The sequence below is a fragment of the Equus asinus genome, chromosome 8 (genome assembly GCF_041296235.1).
Source record: "Equus asinus isolate D_3611 breed Donkey chromosome 8, EquAss-T2T_v2, whole genome shotgun sequence".
Classification (NCBI taxonomy): domain Eukaryota; kingdom Metazoa; phylum Chordata; class Mammalia; order Perissodactyla; family Equidae; genus Equus; species Equus asinus.
This window is the reverse complement of record NC_091797.1, coordinates 27,202,282-27,216,556: the sequence shown is the minus strand read 5'-3', so window position 1 is coordinate 27,216,556 and position 14,275 is coordinate 27,202,282. Positions and strand designations below refer to the sequence as shown.

Below are 14,275 nucleotides of genomic sequence, written 5' to 3'. Positions count from 1 at the left end.
CCTTCTTTTTTGAGGCTGAATAATATTCCATTGTATATATACACACCCCATTTTTTTATCCATTCATCTGTGGATGGACACTTGAGTTGCTTCTACATTTTGGCTATTGTGAATAATGCTGCAGTGAACATGTGTGTGCAAATATCTCTTTGAAGTTCTGCTTTCAGTTCTTTTGGATATATACCCTGAAGTGGAATTGCTGGATCATAACGTAATTCTATTTTTACCTTTTGAGGAAAGTCCATAGTGTTTTCCTTAGTGGTTGCACCATTTTACATTCCCGCCAACAGTGTGTGAAAGTTCCAATTTCTCCACACCCTCACCAACACTTGTTATTTTCTGATTTTTCTTTTTTTGTAGTGGCCAGCCTAATGATTATGAGGTGATATCTCATTGTAGTTTGGATTTGCATTTCTCTAGTGAATTGTAATGTTGAGTATATTTTTATATGCTTGTTGGCCTTTGTATATCTTCTCTGGAGAAAGGTCTGTTCAAGTTTTTTGTCCATTTTATATTGGGCCATTTGATCTTGTTGTTGTTGTTTGTATAATAGCTGTTATAAGACCTTTGTCTCTTGCAGGATAGAAGGTTAATATACAAAACCCAATCACTTTCCCATATACCAGCAATGATCAAGCAGAATTTGAAATTAAAAACAATAGTATTTACAATCACACCCTCAAAAATGAAATATTTATGTCTAAATCTAACAAAATATGTACAATATTATATGAGGAAAACTATAAAACTGACAAATGAAATCAAAGAAGAACTAAGTAAATGGAGAGACATTCCATATTCATGTATAGGAAGACTCAATATTGTCAAGATGTCAGTTCTTCCCAAATTGATCTATAGATTCAATGTAATCCCAATCAACTTCTCATCAAGTTATTTTGTGGATATCAACAAACTGATTCTATAGTTTATATGGAGAGGCAAAAGACCCAGAATAACCAACACATTATTGAAGAAGAATGAAGTTAGTGGACTGACACTAACTGACTTTAAGACTTACTATAAAGCTATAGTGATCAAGACACTGTGGTATTGGCAAAAGAATAGACAAATAGATCAATGGAACATAGAGAGCCCAACAATACACCTTCATAAGTACAGTCAACTGATCTTTGACAAAGGAGCAAAGGCAAAGAACAATGGAGCGAAGATAGTGTTTTCAACAAATGGTGCAAGAAAAACTGGACATATACATTAAAAAAAATTAATCTAGACACAGACCTTATACCGTTCACAAAAATTAACTCAAAACGGACAACTGACATAAATGTAAAATACAAAAGTATAAAACTCCTAGAACAGAACATAGGAGAAGACCTAGATGACTTTGGGTATGGCAATGACTTTTTAGATGCAACACCAAAGGCATGATCCATGAAAGAAATACTTAGTATGCTAGACATCATTAAAATTAAAAGGTTATGCTCTGTGAAAGATCCTGTCAAGAGAATGAGAAGACAAATCACAGACTGGGAGAAAACATTTGCAAAAGGCACATCTGATAAAGTATTGTTATCCAAAATATATTAAGAGCTCGTGGAATTTAACAATAAGATAACAAAAAGCCCAGTTAAAAAATGGGCCAAAGACCTTAGACGTCTCACCAAAGATGAAAAGATGCTCCACATCATATGTCATCAGGGATAAGCAAATTAAAACAACAACAACAAAAAACACTACACACTTATTAGAATGGCCAAAATCTGGAATACTGACAACACTAAGTGCTAGTGTGGATGTGGAACAATAGGAACTTTCATACATTGCTGCTGGGAATGCAAAATGGTACAGCACAATGGTATTTTGGAAGACAATTCAGCAGTTTCTTATAAAATGAAACATACTTTTACTATATGATCCATCGGTGTGCTCCTTGGCAGTTACCCAAAGGAGTTGGAAAATTATGTCTAGGGGCTGGCCCCGTGGCCAAGTGGTTAAGTTCCCATGCTCCGCTGCAGGTGGCCCACTGTTTCGTTGGTTCGAATTCTGGGTGCGGACATGGCACTGCTCATCAAACCACGCTGAGGCAGCGTCCCACATGCCACAACTAGAAGGACCCACAACAAAGAATATGCAACTATGTACCAGGGGGCTTTGGGGAGAAAAAGGAAAAAATAAAATCTTTTAAAAAGAAAAATTGCGTCTAGAAAAAACCTGCCCATGGATGTTTCTAGCAGCTTTATTCGTAATTGCCAAAACATGGATGCAACCAAGATGTCCTTCAGTAGGCGAATGGATTAAAAAAACAGACAATGAAATGTTATTCAGTACTAAAAAGAAATGAGCTATTGGGGCCGGCCCGGTGGCGCAGCAGTTAAGTTCATACGTTCCGCTTCTTGGCGGCCCGTGGTTTGCTGGTTTGGATCCCGGGTGCGGACATGGCATTGCTTGGCACGCCTTGCTGTGGTAGGCGTCCTACGTATAAAGTAGAGGAAGATGGGCATAGATGTTAGCTCAGGGCCAGGCTTCCTCAGCAAAAAAGAGAAGGACTGGCAGTAGTTAGCTCAGAGCTAATCTTCCTCAAAAAAAAAAAAAAAAGAGCTATCAAGTTATGAAAGCACATGGAGGAAACTTAAAAGTACATTACTAAGTAAAAGAAGCCAATCTTGCAAGACTACCTACTGTATGACTCCAATTGTATGATATTCTGGAAAAGACAAAACTATGAAGACAGTAAAAAGATTAGTGGTTGCCAAGGGTTGACAGTGGGGATGAATAGGCAGGGCACAAAGGATTTTTAGGGCTGTGAATACACTCTGTATGATACCATAATGATGGATACAGGTCATTATACATTTGTCCAAACCCACAGAATGTACCAGAGTGAACTGTAATATAAACTATAAACTTTGTGTGATTATGACATGTCAATGTAGGTTCATCAATTGTAAGGAATGTGCCATTTTGGTGGAGGCTATTGATAATGAGGTAGGCTATGCATCTGTGAGGGCAGAGGGTATATGGGAAATCTCTGTGCTTTCCCCTCAATTTTGTTGTGAACCTTAAACTGCTCTAAAAAATAGTTAATAAAACAAACAAAAATAACCCTTTGTGTGATAATTCCAACCTATGTGTCCTCACAAGGTAAGAGGCTATTGATTTTTCTTTTACCTTAAAAAATATTGAAGATTTCCTAGTTCTTTGTATATTGAGCAGTTTTGTATACTTGACATTTTGAGTATTACATTATGTGACTGTGAGTCTTGTTTAAATCCTATGGAGAATGTTGATTTCTTGTTTGTTTTGTGTTTGTTTGCTTGCTTGCTTTAACCGGGAACTGACCTGTTTAGATCTAAGCCACAAATTCCTACCTACGGTCTATGGGCTGTGGTTCTAATGGGTTATGAGCTATGCTGCCACTGTCACCTTGTGACTGCCTGAAAACTGGGGTGAAAGTGAATCACGGAAGCAAAATAAAAACCAGGGGTTTCCCCTACTTTCTCCATAGAGACCTCTTTATTGCTTCGGGAAGGAGAAATAGATGATTTCTCTTGGAGCTCTATCTGCACCTGTTATACAGTTCGAGGTTTCAGGCTGCCCTTCAGTCCTGGCTGGGAGGTACCAGAGGGGAAAAATTGAGAAACTCACCCCTGATTTGTTGGTTCTTTGACTTCTTGTTTCCTTCCACAATAATTCTGCTACCATTTACTTTTTAGAATCTTCAGATAGGTGTTCCATACATTCTGCCCAGGTTTTAAATTGCATTTAGTGGGAGAAATGAGATGGAATGTATTTTATCCATTTTGAGAGGAATTGGAATTTTCTGTTTTTCTTTTTATTATTGGGTATTATATATATATATGTTTTTTAGATACAAGTCATTTGTCAGATGTATGTGTTGTGAATGTTTTTCTCTCAGTCTGTGGCTTGCCTATTCAATCTCTTAACAGTATCTTTTGATGAGCAGGAGCCTTTTATTTTGATGAAGTCTATTTTATCACTTTTTATTCTGATTAATGTTCTCTGAGTCCTGTGCAAAAAAAATATTTGTCTACTCCAAGTCTGCAAGGATATTCTCCTATGTTTTCTTTTTTTTAATTCCCCTGCCTGTTTTATTGAGATATAATTGACACATAACATTGCATTAGATTAAGGTATACAACATAATGATTGGGTATATGTATATATTGTGAAATGATTCCCACAATAAATTTAGTTAACATCCATCACCTCACGCAATTACAAATTTTTTTTCTTATGATGAGAACTTTTAAGATCTACTCTCTCAGCAACTTTCAAATATACAGTACAGTATTGTTAACTATAATCACCTAAATTCTCTTTTATGAGCTTTATCATTTTAGCTCTTATGTTTAGGTCTGATCCATTATGATTTAACTTTACACATGCTGTAAGGTAGGAATCAAGGTTCATCTTTCCTCTATATATTTTTATGGTTGTTCTAGCACTATTCATTGAATTCATTCATATATATTAAAAAATAAATTTATCTTTAACTTTCCTATTTAAGATAAATGTATTCCCCCATTATTTAATGCTTTACATTAAAATTTAAAACAGGGGGCTGTCCCCGTGGCCGAGTCGTTAAGTTCGCGCACTCTGCTTCGGCGGCCCAGGGTTTCACCGGTTTAGATCCTGGGTGCGGACATGGCACCGTTCATCAGGCCATGCTGAGGTGGCATCCCACACACCACAACTAGAAGGACCCACAACTGAAATATACAACTATTTACCTGGGGGCTTTGGGGGACACTGCTCATCAGGCCATGCTGAGTTGGTGATATCAAACCTCAAGTGAGTTTCCTCACCCATTGTGCAACAAGCCAATCTCTGACACCGGGTGAAGTGGAAGAAAGTAGGAATTTTATAATTGCACAGCGCTGAGCAAGGAGAGAGGGCAGCTAACGCTGAAATCCCAAACTCCCTGAAAAGCTAAAAGGAAGGGTTTTTATTTGGGGCTTTAGGCAGGGGAGGGGGAGCATATGGCCTTGATGGTCGGAGCTTTCCCACCAGCCTGTCTTTGGCCTTGAGACTACTTGCAGAGAGGAGGGAGCCAGTGACCTTGCTGGTCAGCAGCTTTCCCACCAGCCTGTATCTCTTTGCAGGGAGGAGATAATGAATCCAGGTGCTTGTCCTTGGTGGTGTCTGTCTCTATGGATGATAGTGGATTCTGGAGCCAAGAAGCCAGGGAGTAAGCAGGGAATGAGTGTTTTGGTTTTAACCCATTTATGCTGGGTTTAATGTAGGGAAACTGATATCAGGGTCAGTATCAATTCCCCCCTATTTTATGTTCATCCCTCAATCTTGAGGGATTTGGGACAGCGACCAATCTAGCTACTTCCTGCTGAAATGGGGAGTAGGTTGTTTCATCTCCTTGAACCAGTCTTTTAATAAGGCGGTGATGCTGGTGGGCTCCCGAAGTTAGGCCTGTATCATGTTAGTAAGTAGCCAGGTATTTTATAAAAAGTTTTTCTAGAGAAACAAAAAGAGAAAAGGTTAATGGTTGGAGCAAATTATAAACCAGTTTCTGAGCCTGGGGGCAGCCAATCAAGATTCCTAGCAGTCAGGGTCAAAGCATCTTTTGCAGTTTGAAATGTCTCTGATGGTGCCATTGGGCACTCAGGTAGCTTCTTGAGAGGCTTACACAGCAGCAGACATGAATTTTTATTAAGTTTATATTAAGTCCTCCAGCTTCAGTTTGCAAGGCTTTAGGAAAAAGGGCAGATTTAGTTTTCAATGACTCCAAATAAAAATGATGGGAAAAAAACCCTGAAAATGTTAGTTTGGAGGTTTGTAGCCAGCTATTTCAGGAGACTAGATGAATTCAAGATCTACTCCAGTTAACAGATGTAAAACAAAAATGTCAAAAACAATTGAAAGAACCAAAATCCAATATCCATAAATGTGTATTACAGTTTCTATTGAAACATAACTTTTTCTCTAAAATCATTCATTTTTATAAAGATAGCTAAATTAAGACTGACCGGTTTGCAAAATAAGTCTAGTTTTAATAAATTTGGCATAATTATTTACATAAGTACAGCAAGAATAGTAATGTATATAGGCTCTTTTAAATCTGCTTTGCTGGAACCTTATGAGGAATCTCAGGTTGAACTTTAAAGGCCTCTCGAGGCCAGGAAAGTCAGACCAAGAACTTGTTATCAGATTTTGCCTGTAGTACCTACAGATTTGGGTGAATTCCTCTCTTCGTGAGGTTCCCCAAAATATTAAGGTTCCTTCTACCTGCCAGAGGGAGCGACATTCTTTGCTCAACCTTACCAGGTCACTGAACCCATAAACACAGTACCAGGCCAATATTTCCAAGTGACTTTATTCCAGAATGTCAACCTTCATTCCCCAAAAGCTGTCTTGTTATATCCAAGCCCATATGTTTTTTTCAAATATGATGTTCCAGTCAAAGCCTTGGTAATATAACCAGTGTTTCCAATTGTGTCCTGTTATAAGAACAGATTCATATTGAACTTATGCAAACAACCATATTGCCATGAGAATGAGAATACTTACTCACTAAGACTTTCTAAATTCTGGAGGGCTCAGGTAGGGAGAGAAAGATAAATGCTTCAATTTTGTTTACAAATTGCTATAAGTCATAGCTCCTTAAGAGAATAGAGAAAAAGTTTTTTTTTTAAATCTGTAAAAACACAAAACATCAAAAATCAGCAATATCTCAATCAAAAAGCCATAAAAATTATAATCATCTCTATCGGTTTATTCAGTCCTGTGTAATTGGTTCTTGATCTTAATCTTCTATCAGCAGTTTGTGAGGTCATGAGTTTCTCTGTTAGAGTTCTGTAATTTTTACCCAGTTTAGTTTTACAATCTAAACATTTGTCAGAACCTGTACTCTAGAGTAAGCACCAGAGTCCTTCCCATGAATTTCTCTGAAGATGAAACACATTTGTAAAAACATTAAACAACTGTCTGTAAATAACAAAACATTTTAAAATGGTAATTGACAAAGACGCTTGACCATTCTTGTGACATATAATACTTTGAGATAATAACCAGAATTATGGCTGACAATCAGAACAGATCAGAATTTTAGATAATTTTTAAAATACTTATATCAATAACACTCATTTACATAATGCCATTTAAGAAAGTTTATTATTACTTATTTGACAATGCTTTCCTTATAGTCTGATATGTCAAACAAGCCTAATTAGTTTAGCACTTTTTCTTAGAGGAAGAGAGCAAATCTCTCTGAGAAGTCTCTGGGGCCCTCTGAAAGTCCCCAGAGAAACTCTTCCTCCTCTTCCAGTTCAAAAAAACTTTTATACAGGACTTGAATATTTTTGTGTGTGGGGGGGAAGCTCCTCAAAAATATTAAAAGCTTTAAAACATTTGTTCAGATAGGAAATAAAGCTCATCACAAAACCACGTTCAGGTATCCATTCAAAGTGACAACAGAGACAGTCAAGGGGAAACAGAGTTAAAATAGTAAAAAAAAAACCTTTTTATAATCATTTTATGAAGAGCAGATTAAAAGTTTAGGAAAATTATCCTTTTAAGAAAGAGGAGACCAAGTTTTAATTTTGTCCCAGTTGACTTTTGATATATAAATTTATTTACTTAATTGGATTTACTTTAATCTTAGCCAACTGGACTATGCACAAAATTTTACAGGGTTTTACTTTCACAAACCTTTTGTTGTTCATTTTACATTCTGAATTTGTCCCAGTACTTCAGGACAAATTTATCTTTCTTAACTCAAGAAAAAAAATATTTCTATTCTTTATACCTTTTTACTGAAAGCATACATTTTACTTTCCTTGTATACAGACCATTTAGAAATCTATGTTTTCTTATAGAAAATTCCTCAGCATACATAAAACATGTTTATCAATAAGCCAAAGCATTTTTCAGTTTCTTTGATATAAGAAACCAAAGGGAGACAGATACATGCTTAGTAGTTAACCTTTAATATTTTACCTTATGTGAAAATGACCTAGATACCCAATAAATTATTATTTGATTTACCTTAATAAAGTTTGTTTCCAAAAAGATTTTGGAAGCTGTTTTTTAAGTATGCAGACTATAAAACATGATTATTGTACTTAAAACTCTTACCCAGTTTTAACAATTAATCTTAAAAACTTCATGCAACTTCACAGCAGTTAACTATTATCTTCAGTTGTTTTAAGTACCTACATCAGAACACATATAATTATTGTTAAAAAGTTTTTCCAAAACTTTTATTTTTTCCATTTATTTAGTTTACCTGTTCTTAACAATTATATTTAGATCATCTACAAAAAACCCATGAGACATTAAACAAAATTAGCTATTATACCGAGTTACTAGTTTTGCTGATATATTTTGTAACAGAGATGACATGAGCTCGTTTGACCAGTAAACCCAGGCTGTATGTCTGCATCATAGCCAATGCTGATAACTTTGAGGACATGTCTATTTTAAAGCAAACCAGCAAACTTAAACAGGCTTTCATTCATCAAAGTTAATTTTATATCATGTTAAATAACTTTGTCTCTTAGAAGTTTTTGCATATTAATTAAAGACTGCATTCCATTATGAGAGATTTGAATCCTCTTCTGAAACAGGTTTCCAGAATGGCCATTACAATTCCAAATTATCTCAAAAGTTTACTTATTTTTACTTGTTCAATTTTAGACCAGGAATTTTGGGGGAGTTGAAGCGAAGCTCAGCTTACTGGGAAGCTCGGCAAGAGAGTAGACAAAAGCAGCAGATTTGGGTTCGGCTGCTGGCATGTTTAATTATTTAATTATTTTCTCTTAAAGAGGCAGTAAAGTATTCCTAATTTTATTTAGAAGCCTCAAAAGATTAAAACAGGCTCCCTGTTGTTGCAGCTGGCTTTTCCAATTGCATACATCAGTTTGGGTGAACTGAAATTGGCCCATTTAAGTATATCAATTTTTGCAAAGCTTTATCTTAGTTTTACTAACTCTTATACTTTTAATTAGAACTTACATTAGAATTCCATTAACAAGTTTTGGTATCACAACATTGTGTAGGGGACGCATTCCCAGTTAGACATAACATTTATTCCCTAAGCAAACATTCAGGCAAAGTTGACATAACCTCTTCATATGATAGTAGCTTAAACACTTTAATCTTTATAGTCTTATTAACCTTAGTAGCCTAACTGTTGCCCCAAACAATTGCTGGTCAGGTTCCTCATTCTGATTTCTGACTCCTGACCTTTTAAATTTTTCAAACTGAGTTAAATATAACAGGTTTGTCTGAGGTCCTTTAATGTTGGGGAATCAATGGGGGGGGGGGTCCCTTTAGCCCATCCAACCTTAGGCAGTGTTTTATTAAAACCTTTGTTTTAACTTTATTCATGTCTGTTCCATTTATCCCATTTTTCTTTTAATAACTAGCTAAAGATTTTCATTCTGTTGAGATGAGTCCCGTGACTCTTCCTTTTCTAATTTCTCTTTGTTAATTTAATGTTTTCATTAGCATCTGTAAGACCATGAGAAGAAGCTGAGGCCCCCAAGTTTGATTAAGTCCTTATGACTTGTCATTGTATTTTCCTTTTAATTTAGTTTTTTTATAGGTACCAATAAAACAGCTGTTTATCATGAGAGCTCTCTAAAAAGTTTCCCAACTTAAGGATCTATTGTTTGGCCCTTTTTTCCTCCGGAGACTAAAGAATATTGTGGCCGCGTGGTGTTACAAAAGAAAATCATCCCTCTTTAGACATTGGCTTATAACTATAGGTCGACCAGTCAGCCAAAGTTTTTCCTAAGGGACTCTCAGGTGGAATAGATGTGGCACCTACCATGTTAACACTTTTAAAAGGAAAGACAAACAGACAAACAACAACAAATACCAAACAAGCGCACTTTCCCAAAAACCCTCAGCCACAAATGGAAGCCAAAACAAGGACCAAAACCAAAAACCAAAGTGCTTTCAGTCCCAGCTTAGTCTGAGTCCTACACTTGGGGTGCGCCCAACAAATGAATCCACTACGCAGCTCTTCCTAAATGAGCAAGGACAAGGGACCTCGGTTGTGTACACCCGGGGGACTTACCAAAATTTGGCCAGGGCGTCACAACTTCAAAACAAACGGAGGCTAGAGGGCTGCCGTGTACCCAATATTTTAGCCCGGTCCTGTTGGAAAAGGTTAACACAAAGACAAAAACAAAAACTACCAGCTACTTACAAGAGATGTCTTCCTAAGTCCTGAGCCTAGTTTCTTCCACTACCAAAGCAAAAGTGCCATGGGCCAACAACGGCTGGTTAGCAGCCAGTCACTTGGGGCTGTCCCTGAGACAACAGGCTCAGGCAAGCTGCAGGACAGCTTTCAAGAGAGGCCTTTAGCCAGAAGCTGGTGTGCCACAGGCGAGACATCCACCTGAGACATTGTCCCATCTGGGTCACCAAATTGATATCGAACCTGAAGTGAGTTCACTCACTCGTTGTGCAGCAAGCCAATCTCTGACACTGGGTGTAGTGGAAGAAAGTAGGAATTTTATAATTGCACAGCGCTGAGCAAGGAGAGAGGGCAGCTAACGCTGAAATCCCAAACTCCCTGAAAAGCTAAAAGGAAGGGTTTTTATTTGGGGCTTTAGGTAGCGGAGGGGGAGCATATGGCCTTGATGGTCGGAGCTTTCCCCCCAGCCTGTCTTTGGCTTTGAGACTACTTGCAGAGAGGAGGGAGCCCAAGACCTTGCTGGTCAGCAGCTTTCCCACCAGCCTGTATCTCTTTGCAGGGAGGAGATAATGAATCCAGGTGCTTGTCCTTGGTGGTGTCTATCTCTATGGATGATAGTGGATTCTGGAGCCAGGAAGCCAGGGAGTAAGCAGGAAATGAGTGTTTTGGTTTTAACCCCATTAAATGCTGGGTTTAATGTAGGGAAATTGATATCAGGGTCTGTATCAGAGGCATCCCACATGTCACAACTAGAAGGACCCACAACTAAAATATACAACTATGTACCTGGGGACTTTGGGGAGAAAAAGGAAAAATAAAATCTTAAAAAAAAATTAAATTAAAAACAAATCACAAAATATGTGATTTTCAATATAATTTATTTCCTTTGTAATCATATACATTTTATTTTATGCCCTTCACATTATTATTTTGAGCATGAGACCATAAGCTTTATAAGATTACAAAGGTGTCTAAGGCACAGCACATGTTAAGAACCCCTGATGAGGTGGAAAGACTCAGCTTTAGAACCAAAGAGACCTGGGTTAAAATGCTTATTTGCTGCTTCCTACTCTGTGACCTTGGGCACATTGTTTAACCTTCATTTATCTTCCATTCTTCCACAGATTCAATAAATGTCTATTGAACACCTACTTCCAGGCACAGTATTAAGGACTTAATACAGACAGACATAACCTTTCCTGTACAGAGTTTACAACTGAGTGAGGGAGGCAGGTGAGTCAACAGGTCATTACACAATACTGTGGTAAGTGCTTTAATAGCAGAAGGACAGAGTCCTATGGGAACTCAGGGGTGGGACTCCCAACCCAGACTTGTTGGGTCAGGAAAGATTTCCAGAGATAAGTCAGTAAACTGAGACCTCCAAGAGAAGTGGACATTAGGCAAACAAAGAGAGAGGAAGAGCAATCTAGGCAGGGGGATGAACCCTTAAGAGATGTGGCATGTTTGAGAAACTGAGAGAAAACCAGGATGGGGAGAAGTAAGGGACTAACAGCACAAGGCACAGTAGCAGAAGGGGTCAGACTGGAGGGACTTGTAGCCACCTTAAGGATATTAGCTTCACCCTAAGAGAAGTGGGAAACCATTGATGGGTTTCATTTATTTATTTATTTTAAAGACTGGCACCTGAGCTAACATCTGTTGCCAATCTTTTCTTCTTCTTCTTCTTCTCCCGAAAGCCCCCCATACATAGTTGTGTATTCTAGTTTTGAGTGTCTCTGTTTGTGCTATGTAGGATGCTGCCTCAGCATGGCTTGATGAGTGGTGCCTTGTCTAGGCTCTGAACCACTGAAATCCTGGGCTGCTGAAGCAGAGCATGTGAACTTTAACCTGTTGCCACAGGGCCGGCCTGATTTTTTTTTTTTTTTGAGGAAGATTAGCCCTGAGCTAACTACTACTAATCCTCTTTTTTTTTTTTTTTTTTTTTGCTGAGGAAGACTGGCCCTAAGCTAACATTCATGCTCATCTTCCTCCACTTTATACAAGAGGCGCCCACCACAGCATGGCTTTTGCTAAGTGGTGCCATGTCTGCACCCAGGATCTGAACTGGCGAACCCGGGGCCACCAAGAAGTGAAACGTGTGAACTGAACTGCTGCGCCACAGGCCTGGCCCAGTGATGGGTTTAAATCATTGATGGATTGTGACAGATCAGAATAAATTTTTTAAAAAAATCACTTGGGTTTTGTGGAGCATGCACTAGAGGGATCACGACTGGAGTCAGGCACAGTGATTTGGAGATTATTGGAGAAATCTTGGTGAGAGAAGGTGAGTGTGTGGGTAGTGGCAATGGGGATGGAGAAGAATGGATAGATTTGAGAGATAATTAGGAGGTGAACTCAATGAAGTGTATATTGGAGGTTCTGCGTAATGAGGAAGATGGAGCATCCTCAGATTTCTGCTTGGACCAACAGGATGAATGGTGGTGCTATTCACTGGAAAAAGCAGGCTTAAGGGAGACCATAAGGTCAGATTTGAACTTATGGGTATGAAGTGACTGAGTGAGGATGTTCCGCAGACTTTTGGCCATATTGGCCTGAAAATCGGAAGAGGGTTTTGGGATGGGAAGCCATCTGTGTCCATATGGTAAGATGCCATAGGCAGCATTTCTTCTTTCCTCCCAACTTGTTCAACATCTGTTGAGGATGTTGGGGATACAGCAGTGAACAAGAAGACTGGGTTTCTGCCCTTAACCAGTTTGCCGTTTAGCCCTAAACTTGTTCTTTAGCTGTAAAAGGAAGACAATGAGATTAAATGAGATGAGGTTATGTGACAGCACCTGGCCCTTTTAATTTTTACATTTGTTTCCCTTCCCCAGAACCGGAAGAGAAGATACTTGCTGACTTTTGCTTTTGTATCCTGTCCCGGTTGGCTCTTCTGCGCAGGCTCCCTGGGCCGCCCGGGGGCGGGGCGAACCAGCACCCGAGCGGTCTTCCCCGGGGCCACGACCTGGCCGGGAGGAGGAAGCAGGCTGCCCTGTGACGTCATCAAGCTGCGCGGCCCGCAGGGCGGGACCCGAGCGCGACAGCACGGCCGGCGGACCGGGGCTGGTCGTGGGAAAACGAAACTGAGGGAAGCGGCGGCGGCTCTGGCAGTGGCAGGGCCAGGCTTGGTGGCTGCGGCGGCGGCAACAGCGGCCTGACCCCCCCTCCGCTCCCTGGCAGCTCGCCCTCCCCCCTCAGCGTGAGTGCCGACGCGCGGCCCCTGGGGAGCGAGCGGGCGGGCGCGCGGGCTCCGCATCCTTCTCCCCTCCACCGGCGCCTCGGCCCCCTCGGCGGTCGTGACCCCCGCCGCCCCTTCCCTCTCCCTTTCATCCCCCACCCCCACGCCGCCAGTTCCCCGCAGCCCGAGCTGCCGCTGACGTACGTCCCTGCGCACTTATCCACACACTCACGTTATCTTCAAATGAGAAGCCTGGCCCGGGGAGATGGGAGCTCTCCTCCTCCCTCTGTGAATAGGGGTGGCAGTGCGAAACCCAGGCCCAGGGGGAGAAGCCTGGGGAGGGGATTTGAACCCCATCCTAGGGGAACAGCAGGTAGAACCAGGCCTTCTGCCTTCCACTTAGAAGTTCCCTGCGAGAGCACATTCTTCTGGCCTGTGTAGGTCGCTTGAGCTGGGCATTGGTTAGCTGTGCGGCCTTCCCCGCTCGAGCCTCAGTTTTTTCCAGCGGAAAATGAGAGGGTTGGATTAGATGATTTGGAAGGCCCAAACCTAAGGTGGTCTGGGGAGGAGCATCAGTGTCTCCTGCCTTTCATACGACTGTTTCCTCCTTTCTTTTACCCACCCCAACATAGTCTGCATTGAGTTTCCCCTGCTTCCAGTCTCCCCTGCAGTCGCTAAGAATCAGAGGACTGTTTTTGCTTTGCTTATGGGCCTTCTGGGGGGGATTTAAGACTGGTTTAAAGCGAAGTGTGGCTCAGCCTGGTCTTGCTTTGTTCCATGTCTCCCCTTCTTCCTACTTCCCCAGCATAGCCCCAGCCTGTACCTGGTTAGAGGCTGCCTCCTTCGGAAGGATAAGATTATACATTGGGTTGACTAGCTCATCCTTGAACTGGAAAGAAGTGAACCATGTGATTCAGGGTTTTGTGAGGTTGAGGGGATCAGTTATGTTTGGATTG

General features: G+C 40.3%; 1 protein-coding gene across 2 annotated transcripts in view; it reads left to right on the top strand.

The window, feature by feature from the left end:
- Positions 1–13,058: 13,058 nt before the first annotated feature.
- CMTR1 (cap methyltransferase 1) overlaps positions 13,059–14,275 on the top strand; it is a 55,435-nt gene continuing 54,218 nt past the window's right edge. Inside the window, exon 1 of one of the 2 annotated variants that reach the window (XM_014830920.3) lies at positions 13,059–13,340. The gene's annotated coding sequence lies outside the window, so the exon portion shown is untranslated. The remainder of the gene's footprint in view (positions 13,341–14,275) is intronic. The other variant, XM_070514991.1, reaches the window with a different exon arrangement.